This window comes from Emydura macquarii, unplaced genomic scaffold, assembly GCF_026122565.2.
Source record: "Emydura macquarii macquarii isolate MOO-44397 ecotype Brisbane River unplaced genomic scaffold, CSIRO-AGI_Emac_v2 contig_2834, whole genome shotgun sequence".
NCBI lineage: Eukaryota > Metazoa > Chordata > Testudines > Chelidae > Emydura > Emydura macquarii.
Window position 1 is genome coordinate 912,972 of NW_027132971.1, and position 22,331 is coordinate 935,302.

Here is a 22,331-nt window from a genome sequence, read left to right on the forward strand (position 1 = left end):
AAGTGATCTTTGCACCTCTCCCACTGGATTGTGAGTCAGAATGTAAGGCCAGAATGGACCACCAGACCATCTAGTCTGATCTTCTGAATATCACGGGCCAACACCACCCCTCACACTCTAAACCCAGGTATGGGTTCCATGCTGTGCTAAATCTTGGGACAATAACTTTTTAAAAGCCACTTGTATAGGAGAAGTTCATCAGTTCAAAAGTTGAACCCAAATGATATGGCTCAAAACAAATGCTATTGATAAATCAACAATAATTAACCCTGCCACTAGAAATCAGAAGATACATGACAAATTTGCAAAAGTATTGTCAAAGGTTAATAAGTAGTAGGTGGCTCTGTTCTTTCAAAATTCAGATGAGAAATGAAAACCAGCTACTGTGAAGCACATAGAAAACTCTTCAGACTGAATTCATATTTAACATCCGTCGGAGTTCCATACCTGTGGAGAAAAGAGGGTTGGAGTCAAGCTCTGCAATGCATACCTGACAACTGAATTTTACCCATTTCATAAAGAGGAAGAATAACTCTCTGATTTGCCAGTAAAACAGACTAAATCAACTCAGCTTTGACAGGAGAAAAGGGTTTTATTTGTAATTATTTTAGTTTAATAGTTGTTTATAAGGTCATGTGAATAACTATAAAAGCAAATGAATGAAAATTGTACTCATGATGACACAATGCTACAAATGAAATAGTGGTATCTTAAAAGAGCAAAAGTAGTAATTAATAAATGCAGTAACATTCTCATTTCAGCAGCCAGTGTCACTTTTTTTATTTGTTTATAAGAAAAATATAAAAATCAGAGCTATGCAAAATGTTCACCAGTTAAGACAAAACCATATGAAAAATTCTTATTTGGGGGGATTATTTACAAATTAACCACAGAACATACTTGTATACTGCTTAGTGGATCACTCCCCTTTTCAAGTAACACTCCCCTCCCCCCGAATCATGGGAAGCACATCATTTTTATGAGAAGACAGGACATCTGGACTGAATTTCATCTGGAGATTTTTGACTGTTTCTGATTTGAAATTTAAAACAAATTTATCAGTCTATGTGGATCTAAGATTAAAGATGTTCACACAACCAACCGTAAAAGGAAACCTCTGTGTCTTCTATGGCTCTAGCAGTGCTGTGTATATGTTGATATATATGACTGCTGATGGAGTAGTCACCATTGCCAATAAAAAAAAAAATCCCAAATACTCCACTATGTCTGAAATACTGCAGTTATTCACAGGTCTGTATACCACTGTCTTAGTAATCAATGACTTTTTAATGGCAACCATTGTAATAGGAAAGGGTTATGACAAGCTGTTGAATGAAGACAGTTGGCTAACTCACAAGCTGCCGTCTATACTGAAGTTTCACATTCCAGAGAATGTATATTAAACATCCTTCAGCATCTTGCTCGATCATGTAGAAAATCATTTCAATTAAAAAACAAAACAAAAAGTCTTTGTGCCAGATCTTCAGCAGGTGAGTTCAGATTTGTGCCAGTTGGGGATCTGTCCTCTTGTGCTTTATTTTTTCAGTCGCCTGGATGAGTCTTTAACAGCAGTTCTTGAAGTCTAATAACGTTGCTGTTTTTAATTGGTGTTGATATTTTTTTATTTATTGGCTTATACAATCCAAAAAACAAAACAAAATAGAAAAAAAACACCCTTCAAGATCCTGAATTTCTTTACCTGAGTTAAGCTATTATTTTGTACAATGGTTGCAGACTGCTTTGAAACCATGGGGTTTGAGTAACTAGTGCCAGTTTATTATTCATTTTTGTTATTCTGTTGTCTCTTTTTTTAAGCCCCGAGTTTTGACCATTCTTCTGTAAGAGAGCTGGGATGAACAACTGAGCCCCTCAGTGATGGCCCTAATAAGACAAACGCAAGCTATTATCTGGTTTGGTGATTCATATACAGTTTACTTGCATTCTACTTAAGTGAAGGAGAGCTACATGCATTTAAAATTAGCCAAATCCAACTACATTTTTAGGGGGACTCTTATCCGTCACGCAATCTTTGGGATTCAAGCAGGTCTCAGACTTGATAGGGATGCAGCAACTCCAAGAGAGCCTGGTAGCCAACTCTAGACTATCTTTGTTTTCTCTCCACTAGGTGGCACTATAGGAAGCACAGAGTTCCCATCATTCCCTGCATGTAAATATCAATGTATTCTTACTATAAAGTAAATAATGAACTATATTAAAACACAGAGAAATATAAAAATTGTACTAATATGGGTGTGGATGAACAGATCTGTCAGAACAAAAGTATTACCAGGATTGGCCAGGATCAACCATGATCAGATAACAAAATGCCACATCAAACAATGGAAGATTTCCCTAAACTATGGCAGACAAGCAATATTTTAAAAATAAATCAACAAATTAAAGATGAAATGGCAATTTTAATAGCACATTACTTTTCACATTTTAAAAAGGTAAAAGTAATAATTTTAAACAATAAAATTATGCTTTCAGGAGCCTGTTGTTTATTCCGTCTTTCTTTTCAGAGCTGGTCAGAAAATTTTCTCCAGTGGGTAATAGTAATATTTTGATGATCGTTTTTTGTCCTGAATCAGAATAAAAAGTCAAAATATAAAAAAATTTAACAGATTGCAAATGTCACCAAAATTTCCATTTGGGAAAGTCAAAATAAAAAACTTTCCACATTTTCAAGAGAAATTGAAAAGTTTGACATTTGAGAATTAAAATATATTTTGTTCTACGTCAATTCAAAATTAAAATGTTCATTCCCTAACAGAAAATAAAATTGAAATAAACTTTTCCTGCAGAAAACTTTGATTTGGATGAAATAACATTTTCTGACAGGAAAAATTTTCAGCTGAAAAATGTCTACTAGCTTGGTTGTATTTTTTTATGTATTCTCAACACTTACATATTCTCAACAATACATGAAATAGTGTGAAACATTTACTTTCATATTGAAAACATATAGAAATTGGACAATGTTTTTAACATAGAAGCCTTCCTTATTCTATAGACCAGGGGTGGCCAATGCGACTCTTCTACAATTCAAGTGAGGCTCATGGAGTCTCCTGTGGCCTCCTCCACTCATTCTCTGCCTACCAGAGTGGGGTGGGGAGCTTGGAGCTTCTGCCTGCAGCAGGGTGATGTGGCCAGAGGATTGCCCAGCGAGCAGTAAGTTTGGCCACTGCTGGGGGTCAATAAGTTTGGCCACCCTTGCTATAGATGGTCCTTTTATTCATAGGAAAAGGAATCCCTTTTGCTCAAAAACTTAGTGTAACCAAGCAAAATTTTATGTAAAATGGTTCTATTTTTGAGTTGTTCATGAAATGTGCAAAACCAATTCTCTCGTCTCACTCCTGCCAAATCTTGCATTTTGAGTAGTTTTAATATTTTATTTACTTAGGTAACAGAATGAGTTTATTATTTTTAAAATTCTGGATAGTTTTGCTTTTGTGCAAATGCCTAGAAAAACTCAGAGGTAGAGTGTGCTTGGTTATTTGGGATTTTAAAAACGTAGATTAATATCTAATTTGTTAAATATTTGTAAAAGTTTATATTGTCTCCAACTTACAAATAGGTGTACATCAATATACATCAGTAATTCGCACATTTTTGGTCTGAGACACAAAACTGTCCTGAAACACATAGGATTATGGCATGTCAGTCACGAGTCACAATACAATTGAAAGAATCTCTCAGATGTTCAGCATTTTTGAAAATTGGGTCTCTTATTTAAATATAGAGTTACAAAGTTAAATTTAAGTACCTGTTTTTGTAAAATCTTGGCTCTAGTCTGAACTCAGTCTATAGTAGACAGCTGTACACATCATACAAATGCCACAGGGATACAGGCAATTATCAGTCCTTCCTGATAAGGGATCTTGAACTTGCATAGAAAAATTTGCCGCTCTCCTCTTTATTGTGTTATATTGTTACATAAACATCCATCAAATACACCTTAAAATGAAAAAAAAAATGCTTGAAATTCACAAAGTCCAAAGGGAATTTATGAAGAGGCCACTAATTATCTTCCAGTAATAAGAATCAGAAGTCATATTGTAATTACAAACGTGTTAAGATAGATAGCAAAAATAAAAAAGTACCAGAATCATAAATCAGAATGAACAGCCACAATGGATGATAATCCCCACTATCTGCAGATTATCCACACTGGTCATCTTGTATCTTTTTTTAATTTTCTCTTTGCTGAGCTAGCAGAAATTTCTCTCTAGTCTGTGCCAGTACATGTCCTATAACTGTGGGAGCAGTAAAAGCAAAGGGGAGATGGCTCTTTGTTTCTGACAGTGACTGACAGAACTATTGCACACAACCATCAAATGGGGAGCATGGTTTCCAGATGATCAGAATAGACAAAATATTTGCTTCATGCTGTTTTCACTTATGATTGAATATCTGCTAATACACAGGAAGGAAAACGTGCAAGATTATTTGCAGTACATGTTAGTTTATGTTGATCACATGAATATAAACTTTGCAAAAATTGCACATATTTATTTTAATATTTTTAATGTGAGACCTGAACATATAAAGGATACACTTTAAAGAAACTAAAATGAATTACATGGTGACAAGTAAGGGTAATTAGCACTGGGTAAATCAAGGATAATCTATTGTAAATGCAAACAGTGTAACTTAAAGGAAGGCTGATTTTATGGTTAAGACACTTTAGGCTATGTCTACCCTGCCCATTAAGCATGGATCTTGTGGACTTGGTGTTTCCAAACCTACACCCTTCAGAACTTTGAAAACCCTTTTATTCTACACTTGGGCTCTTAGAGCAAAGAAAATGGGGACCCCAATTGTATGGTGTCTTTGTGGTGTAGCAAAATGAAAGATGAAACTGAAAAGTTCATTCTCACTGTAATTTACTTGGCTAATCACTAAGGGCAAATCAGAGGAGCTGGGTAAGTTAGGTATATTCTAGTGTGAATTAAAACAGGGTAATTTAAAGGAAGGCTGATGTCATGGTTAAGACACTTTAGTTTAGGATATGTCTATGCTGCATACTCAGCCTGAATCTGTGGGACCCAGGAATGAGGACGTGGTATTTCCAAACCTATGCTTGAAAGAACTACCTGCATTTCAACTCTGTGCAATTGTGCGATTATAGTGTTTGTGTATCAGATATGCACCCATCCCGGGTGCAGTTGGTTGGGGAGACCTGGGGAATAGCTCAGTCTTCAGTGGAATTATGTCAGTTTATACCATCTGAGGATCAGGACCAGTCTGTTTTGTTTGGTGACACTCTAGAATATTTTCAGTTTCCTCAAAATTGTTTAATTGAATGTTTTTACAAATCAAGTTCTAGTTGACTGCATGAAGCTGCTTTGATGAGGAAAATGGGGAATTCCTTTATATTTATATATATATATATATATATATATTTTAAAGTATAAGTTTAATTCCTATCTGAGGGAAAAAAAATATGAAAATGCACAGCCATAAGAGGAAATTTCTTTGTTATACGGGATTAGACAGTTCCTACCACTAAGTATTCTACAATAATACCTAGTTCTCTGATACTGCTTCAATATCACAAATAATTTGTTTAGAATTTGTGAGTAACCACTAGAAGGCAATTAGGCAGTGAATGTCATAATTTGGGGTAGCTATTACCACTGCCCAGGCTTTACCAACTGTAGTAAAAAACAAAGGAGTCAGACACTTCAAGATAATGACACAGTAAACAAAAGCAAGCATATTGTCAAGGCTTCCAGAATCTGTGTGGCACCAAGGGCTGACAGAAATTTCCAAAGACCATCTTGACCCAGAATCTGAAAGAAATGTTAGTAAGGAAGACCTTAAGAAAGAACAGGGAGGATGAAGCTAGAGAAGGCTGCCACCTCCAACACAGTAGGCCTAAACTGAGATAATTAAATCTTCCCAGAGTAAGGGACATAGAGCAAAACTGATATGTTATAAGGTAAATGCAAAGCCTGGGAACAATACACGCTGGCTGAGAAAGAGATCAGAAGAATTTAATTACTTGTTCTGTGCCTGTCGAACACACCACTAAGACTAAACAGTGAAAAACAGATTACAGGGACACTGTCAAATTTAAAATCTTTTACTGTACAAATTGTCTTTAGATACTAATAATGCTATAGACAAATATATATTTATCTATTCCTATTTAGTCTTGTATTCATAATCTATTTCTGCTTCATATTTTCAGTGCATCACCATCTGGGTTAGAAACCCTACAGGGAAACATTTTGTTTTTGGGGGCGAAGGGAATTATGATGCACCACCAAATTAGATAATTAAATTTGCTAAAACTAAAACAGTGTATTCTTCTGGGGGGAGGGGGAGGAATGATGAGCCCCATCAAGTTTTGAGAAGTATCTGAGCCTTAACTTTGGCTTTCCTTTCTTGCTTTTCCCCTTACACTAGTGTTCTTGTTTGCTGAGATTTCCAGATCTGCATTTGTTGGAATGGATATATTTGTTTTCTCTATCTTCATCAATTTCATGAAACTTGCACAATCAAACACATCATATAGAAAGTTAGTTCCAATCATTTTGAGAGTCTTTATTTCCCATCTCTGTCATTACTGAGATTTATTTTATAATTTTATGAAATTTCAGTTTGGCATCATCTCCAATATCCCATTCCAACTCTCTGGTACCAACTGCATCTTTGAGTCTGTCACATTCCACCTCATCCTGTAGCTTTCTGCTTATAGAGCGTACTATTATGCAGGGCAATAGTACCAAGACATGCTATCAATATGTCCCCCTCAGTGAGCCAGCAATTCTTTGTACCATTGAAATGCATGGACTTGGGCAGTGCAAATCTCTTCAAAGGCCACTTGCGGGAAAGAACAGGTGTGCAGGCCTGCAGTGTTAATAGGATTAGCAGAGAGTCAATATCTGTCTTTGGGAAGATTTCACCAAGTTGCCCCCTCTGAGAGACAAGAAAACTAACTCCAAGAATGTGTCTTAAGACCTCTTGTTGTGACCCTCCAAAAAAAACCCCTCTTTTTGAGGACTTTTGTTTTTACAGAAAGTTCCATAAAGGAAGTGCCAGTAAAACGTACAACTGAATTCATCAAACAGTTATGAAATGGTTTTATAAGAACCATTTTTCCTCTCCCTATTAGCTATATTAATGCAGATTGAGAGATTTCAATGGGTGATACATATTTTAACAGATTTTATACTAATTCAGACAGGGTTGAAAAAATTCAGAAAGGCATGTAAAACAGAAGTAGTATGTAAAACAGATTCCATATAGAACAGTATAATATGTTTTTTATCTTTCTTTTGACAGGCAATTTTCTTCATAGTGAGAATATCCCAGACCTTTGTGAATCACTTCTCTGTTTGGAGGATAAGAGCATTCTTTCAGTGGACTGCAATAGTCAATCTGGCTGCAAGCAGTTGAAGCTTAGATGCATTATATGATAACGTATTGTTTTGTACGCCTAATAAAGCTTGTGCTGTGGAATTTCATTATTTTATTCAGGGAAACACTGTATAGGTCCTGGATCAAAACTGTAAATACATGCAGAAAAAAATCAGAGCTGGCATAAGTAAATCTAGAATCGCTTGGAAACCCATCAGATTGGTAATACTGTATAGGTTTTTTTGGAGAGGAGAAGGGCAGGGCGGAGGGAGAGAGAATTACCAACTGCCTACGGCATTCCTCTATGCCAGAGTCCTGACCCCATACACTTGACATCCACCCTGAAGTGATTCTGAAATTAATTGTCCTGTATTTACAGGAGCCAGTTTTTAATCTTTCCTGTCTGCTACTCAGTCAGAGGAGTTTGTAGCCCTATCCTGGGTGCATCTTACCTATCTTTGACAGATATCAGAGAGGCCTCTCTCTTATTTACGGTTTAGCACCCATATTGCTTGTTAGGCCAATGAAATCTCACTGAATTTGAAATTACTTGCAAATTAGTCTCTAGTTAATATCTCAAAAAAGGCCCTCATACTTTTTCACTCATCATACTAGTGCACACTAAGAATGAAAACTTCCCCACACAGCCCTATTTAATTGTATCTAGCACATTTTTCAGGTGCCTATCTGTGAATATAATTGGTTTCCTATCCACCAGGTTCACATCACTATGCACACAGCAGGCTTTCAGACTTTGGGCAGTGAGATTATTCTTTGGTACACCTGCATATTTACCTAAACCATTTAAAATAAAATAGCCAACTTCTTCCCAACATCCTGCTACAGAACTGGAACTTTAAAAGTGTTTTTCAAGGAACAATTATCCTTATGAGGATTTTGTTTATATGCAATCTGAGTAATTGTAGCACTTATTTAGTAGTATATAAGGTAAGATGTAAGATAAGTGTTATCCACCAATGTATGGAAGGGGAAACAAAGACAAGCAAAAGAGTTAAGGACCAGATTTCAATAACACTCAGCAACTCCTATCATTCACAGTAGGAGCTGCTGGGCCCTGAGTACTTTCAGCTAAGTGCCTAAATAGGAGACAAACTCTTTTGAAAATCTGATTTCTGTTTTGGGTTATGAGCCCTTTTTAAAATGTGGCTCAGAATGACTTGAACTAAATCCACAAAGGGTGTCAATTTCAAGGCTGGATTAGAATGCAAAAATAATTTGCTCTCAGTTACACATTTAAATGAGGCTGCTTCTCACATTTCTAAAATGCCTCCCCCTGGTGGTCAGAGAAGTTGGTTGCTTCAAACATAGCAAACTCTTACAAGGAAAGGCAGTGAATCATGTGGCTGAACCATCTGTAAGGTAAAAATTGGGACCCTAGATCTGACAGCTTTCTGTGCTTTGCTTTGCTACATAAAAAGTCTAATACTGAGTCTACTTTGTGCCAGTTCAGTTCACTATTATGTATGTCCCAGTGGCCTGATCATGAGATAATCTAATCTCACAGCATCAGGAATCCATTGAATTTTACCTGAATTGCTATTCAACAGTAAGTAAAGCATAACTTTATTTGCTGTACTTGTGGTGATGGTGACTGGGGAGGGAGGAAGAGAATAGAAAAAAGATTATAAAGTTGTAGTACACAGCTGTAGTTGTCAATATCTTTGTGGCTAGGGACCCCTCGCCACTTCCCTCTAATATTATTTTTAACTCTTAATCACATGAGTTTTCTTTCTGCATCTCCATTTCAGTCTGGCTGGTTCTGTTGTATGAGCTCAAGCGATGGCTGAGCTGTTTTCAGTTCTACAGTAGCAAATAGAGCTGACTGATTTTTTTCAGTTCACTGGCAGTTCTGAAAAATGTGAACAAAATTTGGATCAGGTCAAAGTGAATCGACATGATTTTTACAATTTTCAGCAGATTCAAAAAGTCCATTTTCAGTCTTTGGTTTGACTTTAAATGCTTTGTTTTGGAGCATTTTTAAAGTGCTGTGTTCACAAATGGGAGGTGGTGGTGGTGGTGGTGTCTCCCTAGTTAGGGCACTCACCTAGGATGAGGGAGATCCAAATCCAAATCCCTTCTCTGGAACAGAGATATGAACCCAAGTTTCCCTGGCGAGTGGCCTAACCATCAAGCTATTTTGTGTTCTGGAGTGGGTTGCTCCCAATCTTTTTTTTTTTTTTAATCTTGTTCCACTATGTATACATAGTTAAATAATAATTGGAGCTGGGGAACTGGACCCTAAGCGTATGTCTGGTGTGAAATTTAAAAAAAAAAAAACATGGCACTGAGTCCCAGATCCAGGGCCAATCGACTCACAGGATTCAGGCTCTGGGGCTAAAAATAGTGGTGTACATGTTTGAACTCAGGTTGGAGACTGGGCTCTTACACCCAACTCCCTCCAGGGATTCCAGGTTGAACCCGAACATCTAAACTGCAATTCAGACCCACAAGCCCAAGTCAGCTGACTCAGGCCAGCTGGGGTTATGCTGTGTATCTTTTATTTCTGGTTAGACATTGATCAATAGAGGCATTGACTCAGCCATGGTAAGCCAGGTGGGTGGGATATGATGGTAGTTGCAGCGACATCAACCCAGGTATCACCACAGTTCCCAACAGTAGAGAATTGGTCTCTACTCCCCCAAAACTTAGAAGACTAATGCAGAGGTTTCATAGGTGCCAAAGGCCAGATGTGTAGTAAGAATGACTGTGAATAACCTATGGTCAGTGGAACACATAATGAGAGACTTTCAGTGATCAGTTTATAACATTAGTATGTGTTCAAGGCCATCTTTGCAAGGATAATGGCTTGAAATTGCATTTAAAAACATAAAGCTTGATTGGCCCTTTACGTTTGCAGGTTCCCAAAATCATGGATGGGGTCAAAGTGTTTGTGGGCTTGAAAAACTGGCTCTAGTAATCAGCATGGGAGAATATTAGAGCTGCATAAAAATAATATTTGAGTTGATGAACAGAAACTCTATTACCACTGCTATTGAGAGAATGATGAATAAGAAATGGAGGGTTTTTTAAAAAAAATATCTGCAATTTAGCTGCAATTAGTCATTCCAATTTAGTTCACAATCCCTGCCACTGTTACTTTGTCTATGAAGTTCTTTCTTAGATAGGTGCTTGTGTGTCAAATGATTTCTAATTTCCTATATTTTGGCGATCTGCTGTTTTATTATTTGGTGATTTCACAGCACACTCCAAGTTGTTAAATGCAATGACAGATCCTCTGCTCTTGCCTTCTTGCATCACCGAAGAATATTATTTCATACCACAAGGTTAATGCTCCCTAATGTATGCAGATCTCTCTAGTACACCTCCCATGTATGTCTCAAAACTTCTAGCAATGTAAAACACAGCATCATTCAGTCTAACTATGCAGTTCCTATCACATCAATTTTATAGGAACTTTACCCTAGGTGACCATTAAAGGGAAGACTGAATTCAAAATGAACATACTGACTTTCAAGGTGCTTAACTATGTCTCCTGAATAAATTTCCGACTTAATAACCCATGTCTACCATGGCTGATTTCCAAATTCCTTAGTGGGAATATACTTCAATTTGTATGTCTGTTTAAAAAATATTTGAGCCTTTTTTTTCACTTGGTTTCAGTAAAGGCTTTAATGTTATCACATTTATCAGATTTCTGTGTGTCTTCAACTCTTAGCCTTCCAAACAATCAAAATGAATACTTGATAGTCAGTCAGGGTACTTGTTCTTCAACCTTTTTTTTCTGTTATCAAACATCTGCTTCAATGTTATTTAACATTCCTTTGGGAAGTGTGTATTTAAACATTATTTTATTATAGTTATTACTATATTTCATCTACATTTCCCTAACCCTATCCTAGATCTGCTAGAAACCCCAATAGGCCAGATGTATTGGATTATATCCAATATTCCATCCTGCTTTTCCATCTAAATAACAGCAAAGGCAATTTGATTCACTGAATTTAAAGATAAAGTAAATGTTTGTGGGCTAGAAACATTAGTGCATTTAACATTTAACTCTAGTTAAATTCTTCTCTACTTCCAGGGGCTATGTTAACTCCTGATCCATAATGCAACTACTTTATATTTGGGAAACATAGATAGGAGAGTTTTATATAGTCAACTAGGAACATATAAGTCAAGGAGAGATAAAACAAACATCCCAAGTTGTTGTTCCCATTGAAAATCCCATAGTTCTTTTCATAAAGATATGAATCTAACTGATTTCTTGCACACTGTTGGTAATTACATTTTTCCTACCTATTTTCCTCTGGAGTTTCAACTGATATTGTATTTCTCCTTTCCTTTCCTAAACTAATCTGTAGTTTCTTTAAATGTTGTTGTATAGTTGACACATTCCACCATAGAGATAGTTATGCTTCAATGGATAGTGGAGATTTCTTTATATATAATTTTTAAAGAAATTTTGGATTATTTTGGGTGAAAGGTACTACATAAATAATGGACACTATTTTCAAATATATAAATGAAATCATTATTGTGTTTTGACCATGTTTGAATAGGTGGGTATTTCTGATATCACACTGCAACAGCTGAGTACTGTAGCTATGAATTTTATTTAAGGAACAGCTATGAAAGCACACTATAGAATGCCTCAGATCTAGTGGCTACAGTCACTCTTCTGTAAGCAGTGGTGATATTCAGTTGCGCTTGTGTAGTTATATTTATTTCAGAGGAGGAGTTGGAGTTTCATAGCTTACATCCATTGCTAGCCACAGAGGCTTTAACACTGACAAGTTCAAGAAGCAATGGCACAAAGTCAGTCAGTGATACTGACTAGCCCAAAAGCAATGTGTTAAAGGTTATACTCATTAAGTCATGCTATGTCTAAGCAGCTGGAAGTTACAAAATGTTTGATAACAATTAATGTGTAGCAGTGATGATGATAATGAATTGTGGCAAAGAATGCTAGTCTTGATTCACTGCAAGTGGCACTGCTAAATATATTTATGCAAGCACAGCAGTAAAGGTGAAAAGGGGCGGGTCAGCCAAATAACACTTTTTAGTACCAAGATTATTTTTGTCTTTTAACTACAAAACTCAACTCAATCTACAAGCCAAATTGGAAGAAAGTTTATTCTCTAAATTTTAAATGTATGCATGTTAAAATCTGGCAATAGTATCTTTTATCAATATATCTTTAACTAGGTTGGGAGACAACTTGAACTGCTAAGGATTTTAGCTTGAGAGTATCACTAAGCTAAAACATGTCTGAGCATAATTAATACTGTAAATTACTATATTCAGAGATCTACACAGAAAACTCTCTCCCTACAAATAAATAGAAGAGATGTTCTGTGTGTGCATAGGTTTGTTCTCTTACACCATGTTTCAGCAACATTCTTATTCATGTACCTGACTTTAAGCATACGAGTAGTCCCATTATCTTCAGCATGACTCCTATGACCTAGATCCACAAAGCAGACTTAGGCTCATCTGTTTAGTGGGATCCATAGCCCCAAATTAGGCTCCATATACAATGCATGAGGCGATTTAGGCACCTAAATGGGATTCATGAAAGCCAGCACTGATTACGAGCTGCCTAAAAGCTTGCCAAAAGAAAAGGCTGAGTTCAGGAGTGTGGCCTCAGCCACCTAATTCAAAGGAAGATAGGAGCTGCCCTCCATTTGGTATTTGTGGATGTAAACCCTTTCCTGAAGTTAGACACCTGAGCCAGCTCAACTCTTTCTCACAAAAATCAAAGGAGGAGGTGCCACCTTCTCCTTTATGCAGGAAACACAGCTTCAGATCTCCAGTCTGCGGGGCAGGGACTTGAGCCGAGGGCTCTTACCTCTGCTCCATGTGCCTTAACCACCAACTCACAGCATATTCTGCAGAGGGGCTTGCTCTCTCTCTGCTGTTGAAACTGTTCTATTTTGTATAAATAATTAAATAGTTGCTGGAGGACGGAATGGAAGCAGGGTCTCCCAGGTGAACGCCTACACCACTAGGCCATAGAGTTGTTCTCTCAGTCTCTCAGGTCTAATGAATATTTGAGCATTTTTACAAGCATCAAGAGGATACCCTCAGAACAACTTACTCCCCACTAGCTTATAGCCCAGCAGTTAGGGCCACCTCAAAAAAGATAGGAAACCTGGGTTTGAGTCTTCTGTTCTACGTCAGGCAGAGTGGGGATTCAAACCTAGATCTTCCAGCTCTTGGTTGAATGCTTTAGCTACTTTGACTATTGGATAAAAAAAAGGGAAGCAGCAGCAGCACTTTGTGTGAAACCTGATCTGTGCATGCTTTGAGCACACCTGCCAAATTGGGTCCCACATGCAAGACAAGCTGAGAATGGCTACTTTGTGAATCCTGCTGGGGTTTAAGAGTGAGATAGGTGCCAGGGATTAGGATTTATGCAGCAACTAGCAGGAATTTCAGAGCCTAGGGGATTTTATGGGTGCTAGCTTAGGCACCTATATGGTTAGACAGCAGCTGAATAGGGGGGGTTGAGGCTCTAAATTTAGGACATAGGTGCCTACAGTAGCAATGAGATGACTAAATCCCTTTGTGGATCTAGCCCCTTCTGCTTAAAGTTAAGATGGGCTTACATACTTTCCTGGATCAGGGACTTTAATATTATCTTTAACAAAAATACCAAACCAGTTACCTTTAAATTTTACATGAATCTTAGATTTCAAGCCAAGTTTGCGGTTCTTAGCTTAATACCAAAAGCTATGGGAAAGGTAGATGCAACTGATAAATGGTGGTAATGGATTTTAACTGAAAGTTGGAACTTATTCCTAACTGTAATGTAACAGCACCAAGAATAATTTATTCCTTAAAACACCCAAATGTTGAGAAATGCTTATTCAATACAAATAATTTATAAAGAAAACTATATAGTATCTACAGTGATGTTGTGCACATTTCATTCTGAGACTGTTATAGCAAAGATAATACAACCTTAAAATATGGTTTTCTAGTGCAAATGCTAAAAGATGCTTAATGTCATGGGTGCTAGTCTGTTAATGAAACAAGAAATGAAGTTGAAGTAAAACATTCTAAAAACAAACAGCTGATTTACAAGGAAGTGGGATACATGAATAATGTACCATATTTTCTTAAATAAATAATCTGTCTTTTTTACAATTGGTACTGGAAAAAAATGTTACTTAAGTTCTTAACAAACACACACAAAAAAAACAGTCAATAGCAAATTATATTACAATCTGCATATTTGCATATGAAAACAATGTTTGAAAACACAACTCAAAGTTAAAGACTATAACGAGTTACTTTTTACAAACATCCCAGTAAAGTTTACAACCAGTCACATAAAATTCTGTTAAGAGTCATTTAATCTACTAGTGATTGATTGCAGTCTTCAGGTATGTATTTTCCAGGTTACAATATTTCATAGATAATAATTCAGTCTGCAACTATTTACTCAAGAGCTTAACTTTACTGCTATGAGTAGGCCCATTGCAATCAAGTGCATAAATGCCTGCAGGTTTGCAGCTCTAGTCTGAATTGTTATAAACTCAATCCTCATGCCCTTAATCAGGCAAAAGTTCACTGTCTGTAGCTAGGTTGTGCCTTTTAATCATTAATGCAACACCTCTTCTGAGGAACAGCTATATTCAGAGCCTGCAAGTAAAAAATATTTTAAAAAACTTATTAGTTCTGAAAAGAAAGATGATCATTCCAAATCCTGGATCCAATTCCTCCATCTCCTATTGCCTCAACATTGTTTTGGTCCAGAAGATCTTCATCTTTTTTTTTTTTTTCTTTTCTTTTTTTGTTTCAGGATGGGTTGGTTAATTATAACAAGTCACATAACTCCTGTGATTTTTGTTTCTAGTGCCCTGATTGGCTGGGAATGCCCAGTGTGTTCAAAATTGTTAGAAGAAACCATTTTGTCAGGTAATGGCTGTATTCTGTCTACTATCCTTGAATCAGTTAGAGAAAAAGGGAGCAGTTGAGTGCTGCAGCCCATGTGTAGGTGAGTCGCTGAGTCCTCCAACCCAAAGGATAATGCAGAATTTGAAGGGAACAGGTCAATGTATATACTGAAGATGCTGGAGTGGGGATATCAGTACATAAATTCTTTTCAGAAGCAGAGGAAAAAAGGACATCACCAGGTAAGAGTGGTGTGAGGGGTTACTGAAGAAAGATTTGTCAGGGCTCATTTTGAATGGGTTGGAGACAAGATCACGTGGCCTTGTGGGTTTTTTAATGCAGTTTAAGTAGTTCATATGTATGCTTAGTTTAATTGTGGTGAGCCTCACTCAATGTATGCTCTTATGTAGTTTGGCTAGATTAATGTTTGCATTTTTTTTAAATCTCCTAGTTATATCGCATAAGGGTTGTAAAAATCAGTATTGCTGTGGGTGTACTGTCAAAACATCATGATAAATGACTGCTTTATATGCTGCCAAATTATTAAAATAATAGCCAACAAACAATAAGTATTATACTCTTGGCTTTAAAATTGCTTTCCTTGCACCAGCTGCCCTGAATTCTAGTTTCAGATCACATGGATGTCTCTGAATAGCTTCCCCCCTAGAACATAGATACATCCCCATACTCTAGTGGAAAGAGGGGCAGGGCTGTGTAAGAATGGGGGATCCTGTTAGGAGACATATAGTAGTGGAGGTGCCCACTTTGATTACCTTTGCCTGGCACTTGCATTGCCAAGTTCTGAACATCTGCCCTTGTCTGCGAAGTGGTGTGCTGGGTGCATTGGGTGGACTTTCCCACTTAATAGCAGGTATTCCCCTGGAATTTAGGTTCTAGGTCTGCCTGCTCTGCATGGTCAAGCTGAGTGAAAGCATCCACAAAGTAATGGGTCTCAGATGGGCAACTCCCACTTACTTCTGGCAACTGCTGTTTCTTCCCTTTCCCCCACTTACAGTTTTGAACAGCTTAGTGCCTCCAATGATCCTCTGACCTGTCTGTACTCTAGGCAATGAAGTCTTCAGTGTGCAGTACCTAATGGAGATTCTTAGTCACTTACAAAGGTGCAACTTGAGCTCATACATCCCTGGTTTCTTCTGTTTCCATTTGACCTGTTAGATATGTAATATGGTTTTTGAGTGTAAAGTCTAGGTGTTGCTTTGACACTTTTTAAGGTTGCCACTTCTGTATGAAATTTCAAATGTACTATAAAATGTACTAACTTCAAATGTACTATAAAACAAACAAATCAAGCTAGAAGTTTTTTTTTTGTTTGTTTGTTTGGTTTTTTTTTTTTTTTGAAGATAACTAACATTGATAGTTTTGGATCCTTAAAGGTTAACTAAAAAACCAAAAACTGAGGACTCAAAAACAAGCTAACCAAACAAAAGCCCCACATTCCCACAAAATTTTGAATGGATTAGTAAAATGTAATATTGCATGTATTGTTAAACAATGTTCACCAGTAGGCCCACAGCCAATTATGATGACAAATGTTTGCAGCAATATGATGAGGTGGACTTCTGTGAACTTTAATAAAATAAACATTCACTGTAATGGTTCTGTTACCAGACAGGGAAAGAGTGATTTTTTTTCTGAGATCAGATGATTCAAAATTCTGATTTCTACTTGGCACTTTCTGGTAGTTCCTATATAAAATATTTAGTATATTTCTTGTGAAGCATTCCATATTTGCATATGAGCAGAGACAGTGGAGCCCAGATGAATCCTGAATGGTATGAGATGCATGTGAGAACAATATGATTTTAAGAAATTCACTTTCCATTGGCGGAGTTGTTCATTTGATATAATTGGTCCATGTGGATTGATCCAGTCTGCCTGTTAGAGATTTAAACACCTTGAATGTATAGTTAATTTAAAAAAAAAAAATCAAAACCTCACACAAAGCATATCTTTATCATTTAGATGTCAATATCCAACCCTTTCTCTCACCTAGTAGAGTCTTTGGAGGAAGGGTAGGAGTAGGGAAGAGTAGTGGATCACTAATTAACGTTAACCTTTTTTCATAATGGGTTCACTATTGGAATTAGAACAACTATCCTTTCCTTCTTTGCCTCCTGAACCATGTTTAGATTCTTTACCTTGCTCCACTGTATGAAGAAAATTATTTTTTTAGTACTTGATATGGCTGTAATATGTTCCTGTTACAGTGGTAGATAAGAAAAAATAGTTCTAATGGAATGGTTATTCTTTTTTCTCAGACTTGTGATCAGCCTTGACATTAAGAGTGTTTCTGGGCTATTGCTTAGGAAATATTATCTTAATGGAGTACTTCTGTGGCCATCAGTAGAATTTCTCGACTCGTATTCTCTACTCTTTGCTCTTTCTTGTATATCTAATCAAGGTCCAACATTTTAAGGATACTAATAAGCTTCCCCCAATTGGTATGTGTGATGATTAGGATTAATGTAAATAAATGAAACATATGAAACATGCCAGAAGAAACACAGACTGCTTGCAAATACTGAATTAAGAAAGTCCTAACAAAAGAAATGAGAATATAATTGCCATAGGTTGTGTTGATACATTGCTTGAACATTTTATTGTTTTAAGAAAAATAATGTATCTAAAAAGAAAATTTCCACAACAGAATATGTGCTCTTTACCTTGAGTCAAGAACAGATGACTCTGCTGTCCTTTCTGCTGTATCAGTGAAATCAAGCCTTCTACTGGTAATGTGCGTAGACGTTACAAAACTTCAAAGCACATATACAGTTCAGTGAGGTAATGACCACATTTTTGACAAGGGATGCCCACTAGTTTGTGAAATTGGTTTGATTGCTCATGCAAATTAGGCATGGATGCAGAAAATATGGCTAGTTGGGTCTTTGTTTGCATGCTCAGTGTCCCAGTTTGTGCATAAAAGTTTGAGCATTGTACACAATAAAGATAGGTAGGTACTTGCACGTGCACAATGCCTGTGTGAATGGGCCAGTACAGTTTAAATATCTGACCCTCTAGTTCTATTAGTGAGCATGTTAAAATAAACTCTGTTCAAAGGTTCTAGAGTTAAATCTCCATTTCAAGCAATACCCAAAAATTTCAGTTGCTTTTCCAGAACATATCCCAGTATTGCCAATAACCTGATAGTGTTGTGATTCTGCACCAATTTTAAGGGGTTCTTAATATAAAACACGAACAGCAACGGCTGAGCAATTTTGGCCGAATTACCTGAAATTTTCCACGGTGGCCACTAGAGGACGCTGTGCCATTTGTGCTGCAGGTAGCTATAGCAGTTTCCTGAAATACGGAGGCATCCTTTTGCTCACGGAACAGGGCAGAACCTCAGTGCAACAAAACGGAACTAACCTAATCTCTGAGCTCAGTTGAAAGGGCATCTCCAGCAGAGTACAAGAAGGTAAAGGCGTGGGCAGATCCTTCCTCTTATGGATGTAATCAAGGGACAGCATAGGGAACCAAGGTTTAGCATTTTTGTGTGTACACAGTTGGCACGCTTTTAAGGTTGAATTTTCAAACTGTAATTGCTCCTCACATGCACAGAGGAGTGGGCAGAGGGAGTTCAAAACCTAGAAGACAAACTAAAAAAAGTATGATCTATTATTTTTTTAACAAACCAACCAACCACAATCCCATGCTTTTTAGGCCAATCTTGTGATTTTGTGGGTTCTAAATGTAGGGGCTGGCAATACTGATATCCTGACTTTTTGGACCCCGCTTTTTTTTAAGGGTGAAACACAAACAAACAAAAAAGAATTGAAAATCACTGTGTGTAACGTTGTATGCAGTGTGGTTGTAGCCATGTCTGTCCCAGGATATTAGCGAGACAAGGTAGGTGAGGTAATATCTTTTATGAGACCAGCTCGAAAGCTTGTCTTTCTCACCAACAGAAGTTGATCCAATAAAAGATATTATCTATTCTACCTTGTTTGATATGAAGAAATTTTAAACCGTGTGCAGGAGAGATGCTGTAAATTTCAGTAATAAATATGCTAACCAGCATAGTCCATCCAGCATAGGGAAGAGCGTGGGTCTCTCCAGTGTTTCTCTGCATAATGTATTCAATTATTGTACCTTGAGCAAACAACAGCATGTTCGGGTATGTAATAGAATTTCTTCTGGTTAAGTGAATTGAAGATTTTACTGTAGGGGAGTAGAAGTCACACAAGTTTCCTTGGAAAACAAGGCCTCCATACCTTGTAGTATCAACAGCCCAGTTACACTGAATAATAATCCGTTGGAATAATTTATACTATAAAATGTGATATGAAAGTGGAGTCAATAGCTGGTGATTTCACATTAGAGCAATTAAATCTAGTTTAATGATTCCTAAAAACTGAATTTCTTCCTTATCCTCAATTTTCTTTTAATTTTCATAAATATACATTAAATCATAACTGTCCATATAAGATTTATAGCAAAGTAATACGACAGTAATAGCAAATGTATACATATTCACTCTTTAAAAAAAAAAAAGAGAGAGAGAGAGAGCGAGAGAGTACCACAGATGCTGTTCTGAGAAATGTTTACAAACTTACAATTTCATTCAAATGAATTGTTAATTAAATTACTTTCCACATTGCCAGAAATGGTTTGAATGTTGGGAAAATTCTCAGTTTTGACATACATGCTTTTTTTTTTTTTTTTTTTAAGCAAAGCTGGTAATTTTGACAAGTTCTTTTGTGAGAACCGCATGGACCCTATTACTATTTTTGTCCATGGAGAACAAAGCTCAGACCAAAGTTCAAGATCTGAACACCCCTACACTAAGAGATGTTTAAAATCCAGATCTGAATTTTGCAGCCTGCACCTATCTTTGGTTTCTGTTAATGTCTTATTAGTCTACTGACAAACACTTTTTTTTTGTTTAGGGTCAGCACTGTATGGCCAGCTGGTGTAGAACATCTACATTATTCTGCAATTGTACTTTCACACAGTTTTCACGAAAGTTCTGCATTAAGGTCTAAATCCTAGGCCCGGATGAGCTGGATGTATAGAAAGACAATGGACTGTCTGTGGAGTTATTGTAAGGAGGCTATTTTAGTCCAGTGGCTGAAGTAGCCTTAGTGAGTCCTTACATGTCTCACTGTCCCTTCCACATGCCCCCAATCAATGAAGATGTGGCCAGAATACCCGACTTTGTCTTAGAGCTTGGCAAAATTTTGACTCAATCAAAGGTGTGTGTGTGTGTTTATATATTTTACCTTTATTGAAAATAGCTTTTCAGAACAAAGAAAGTTTTAAGTTTCACTATAAAAATGTTGATTTAAAAGAAATCTTTTATGCAAAATGGATCTTTCAAGTCCTGTGAAATGGAAACAGCTTTAGAATTTTGCAGTTTTCTGTGAAATACCAATGTGTGATGGAACTGCTCCAGTTCTTCTGACTGAGGAACCTCTGCCCCTGAAGATGTGTGGGCTGTTTTTTTCCCTAAGAATGGGAGTGCACAAAGCTGACAGAGCACAGTTTATTTTTCACCAAGCTGAATTGCAGTATTGACGCTTACAGAACATTGTGCCATTTATGAAATGTAGCCAAGCTTTTTTATCGACAAACACTAAACAAGTCTCTTTTCTAGTCACTTTTATAAATATGGGTCCAGGTTTAGATAGGAGTCCTGCAGCCTGTAAAGTCAATGGGAGCAGGAAAAAAGCCCCAATGTACAGCAGGTTCAGTTCCACTGAAGTTAATAGACTTTCATTCACACCAACCATGATGTTGGCCACAATTTTTTATATTAGTATTGGCTAATTACGAGAAATAACTGAACAGGAATAACAAAATAACTTGTTGCCACCTGGCTTCAAGTGCTTATAACTATGTAGAACATGTGAAATCTCCCAAAGTATATTTCAAGATCAATATTTTAGAAGTATTAAAAATGGATTATTATAGAAACTTTAGCTGCGTAATCTAAGACCTACTTTGATTTCTTAATACTCATGAACCTATGCAAATATTCTGCTGCATAAATAAGGACTTGATAATAGAGAGAAATGAGGGTCAGTGGGTTTCTATTACCCATGTACTTTAACTGATAAGTTGATTGAAAATTCCTTGTTAACGGGATCTGCTAGATATGAATATAGAGTTTCTGGTTTTAACACTGTTCCATAGCTATTATCTTAAAAATCAAAGTCATGACTAGTAATTCAAAGGTCCAGCATTACTTTTCTTAACTACTGGAATGTTGTGGAAGGCAATTTTGGTGAGGTTAAAAAGGCTGTTGTATTTGGATCACGGACGCTGTAAGACTATGTAATGAAAATGACATATCAGTGACCCAGCTCAACTTTTATTGCTGTGAAGTTTTTGAGGTGTTCTTCAATATATGTCACAGTAAAATTATAAAGAATATTATTAGTTTAATCAAATTTAAAATGTTATTCTGCTCCCAAAGTTTGGCTGCTATACAGATTGTTCCTGATAACTTATTCTGGTAACATAAAACAAATTCTATCCTATGTTGTCAAAATAATTACTGTTTTTGCATTATATTCTGAGGAGGTGTTTGCTTTTAAATTAAGACTTCAACAGTATCAAATATTTGTGCATATAACTAGATCTGCCTTGAATTGTAAAATATTTCTTTATTATAGTGAAAAAGTGTGCCTATGCTTCCAACTAGAAAATGGGGATAGTTAATAACTCTCTCTCTCTTTCTCTCCACATGCAGGAAACAGTAATTGTGAAGTTTTGTATTTGTAAAATGCTTTCAAGTCCTCCTATTCAGGTTCAAAATAAATGCAAAATGTAACTTTATAGGCTGTGTGCATTTTTATTTAGAACACAATATCTAAATAACATTTCAAATTATGCTATTTATTAACTTAAGTGTTGATTAGTATGTTGGAATGCCTACCATCTCATAGCATCTTCATGACATTGAGTTGTTGCATGTCATGTGGCTATCCTGATGAGGATAGTTTTTAAATAAATAAAACCATTAAAAAAAGTTTTCTTCAAGGTTGATAAATCTGCTGGTGCTGACACAGAACTCCAAGGAATTTGCTGTAGGATATTGAAAAGCAGGTAGCCTATAT

At 36.6% G+C, this 22,331-nt stretch overlaps 2 long non-coding RNA genes across 3 annotated transcripts in view; both read left to right on the top strand.

The window, feature by feature from the left end:
• LOC137166318 (uncharacterized) overlaps positions 1-7,464 on the top strand; it is an 84,908-nt gene extending 77,444 nt beyond the window's left edge. For both annotated transcript variants that reach the window (XR_010923644.1, XR_010923645.1), the window contains exon 3: positions 7,294-7,464. This is a non-coding gene — a long non-coding RNA (uncharacterized lncRNA). The remainder of the gene's footprint in view (positions 1-7,293) is intronic.
• Positions 7,465-8,696: 1,232 nt separating this feature from the next.
• On the top strand, positions 8,697-22,050 carry LOC137166323 (uncharacterized). The gene is made up of 4 exons (XR_010923646.1): positions 8,697-8,748; positions 15,215-15,276; positions 20,160-20,465; positions 21,965-22,050. It is a non-coding gene; the product is annotated as an uncharacterized lncRNA (long non-coding RNA).
• Positions 22,051-22,331: the final 281 nt, after the last annotated feature.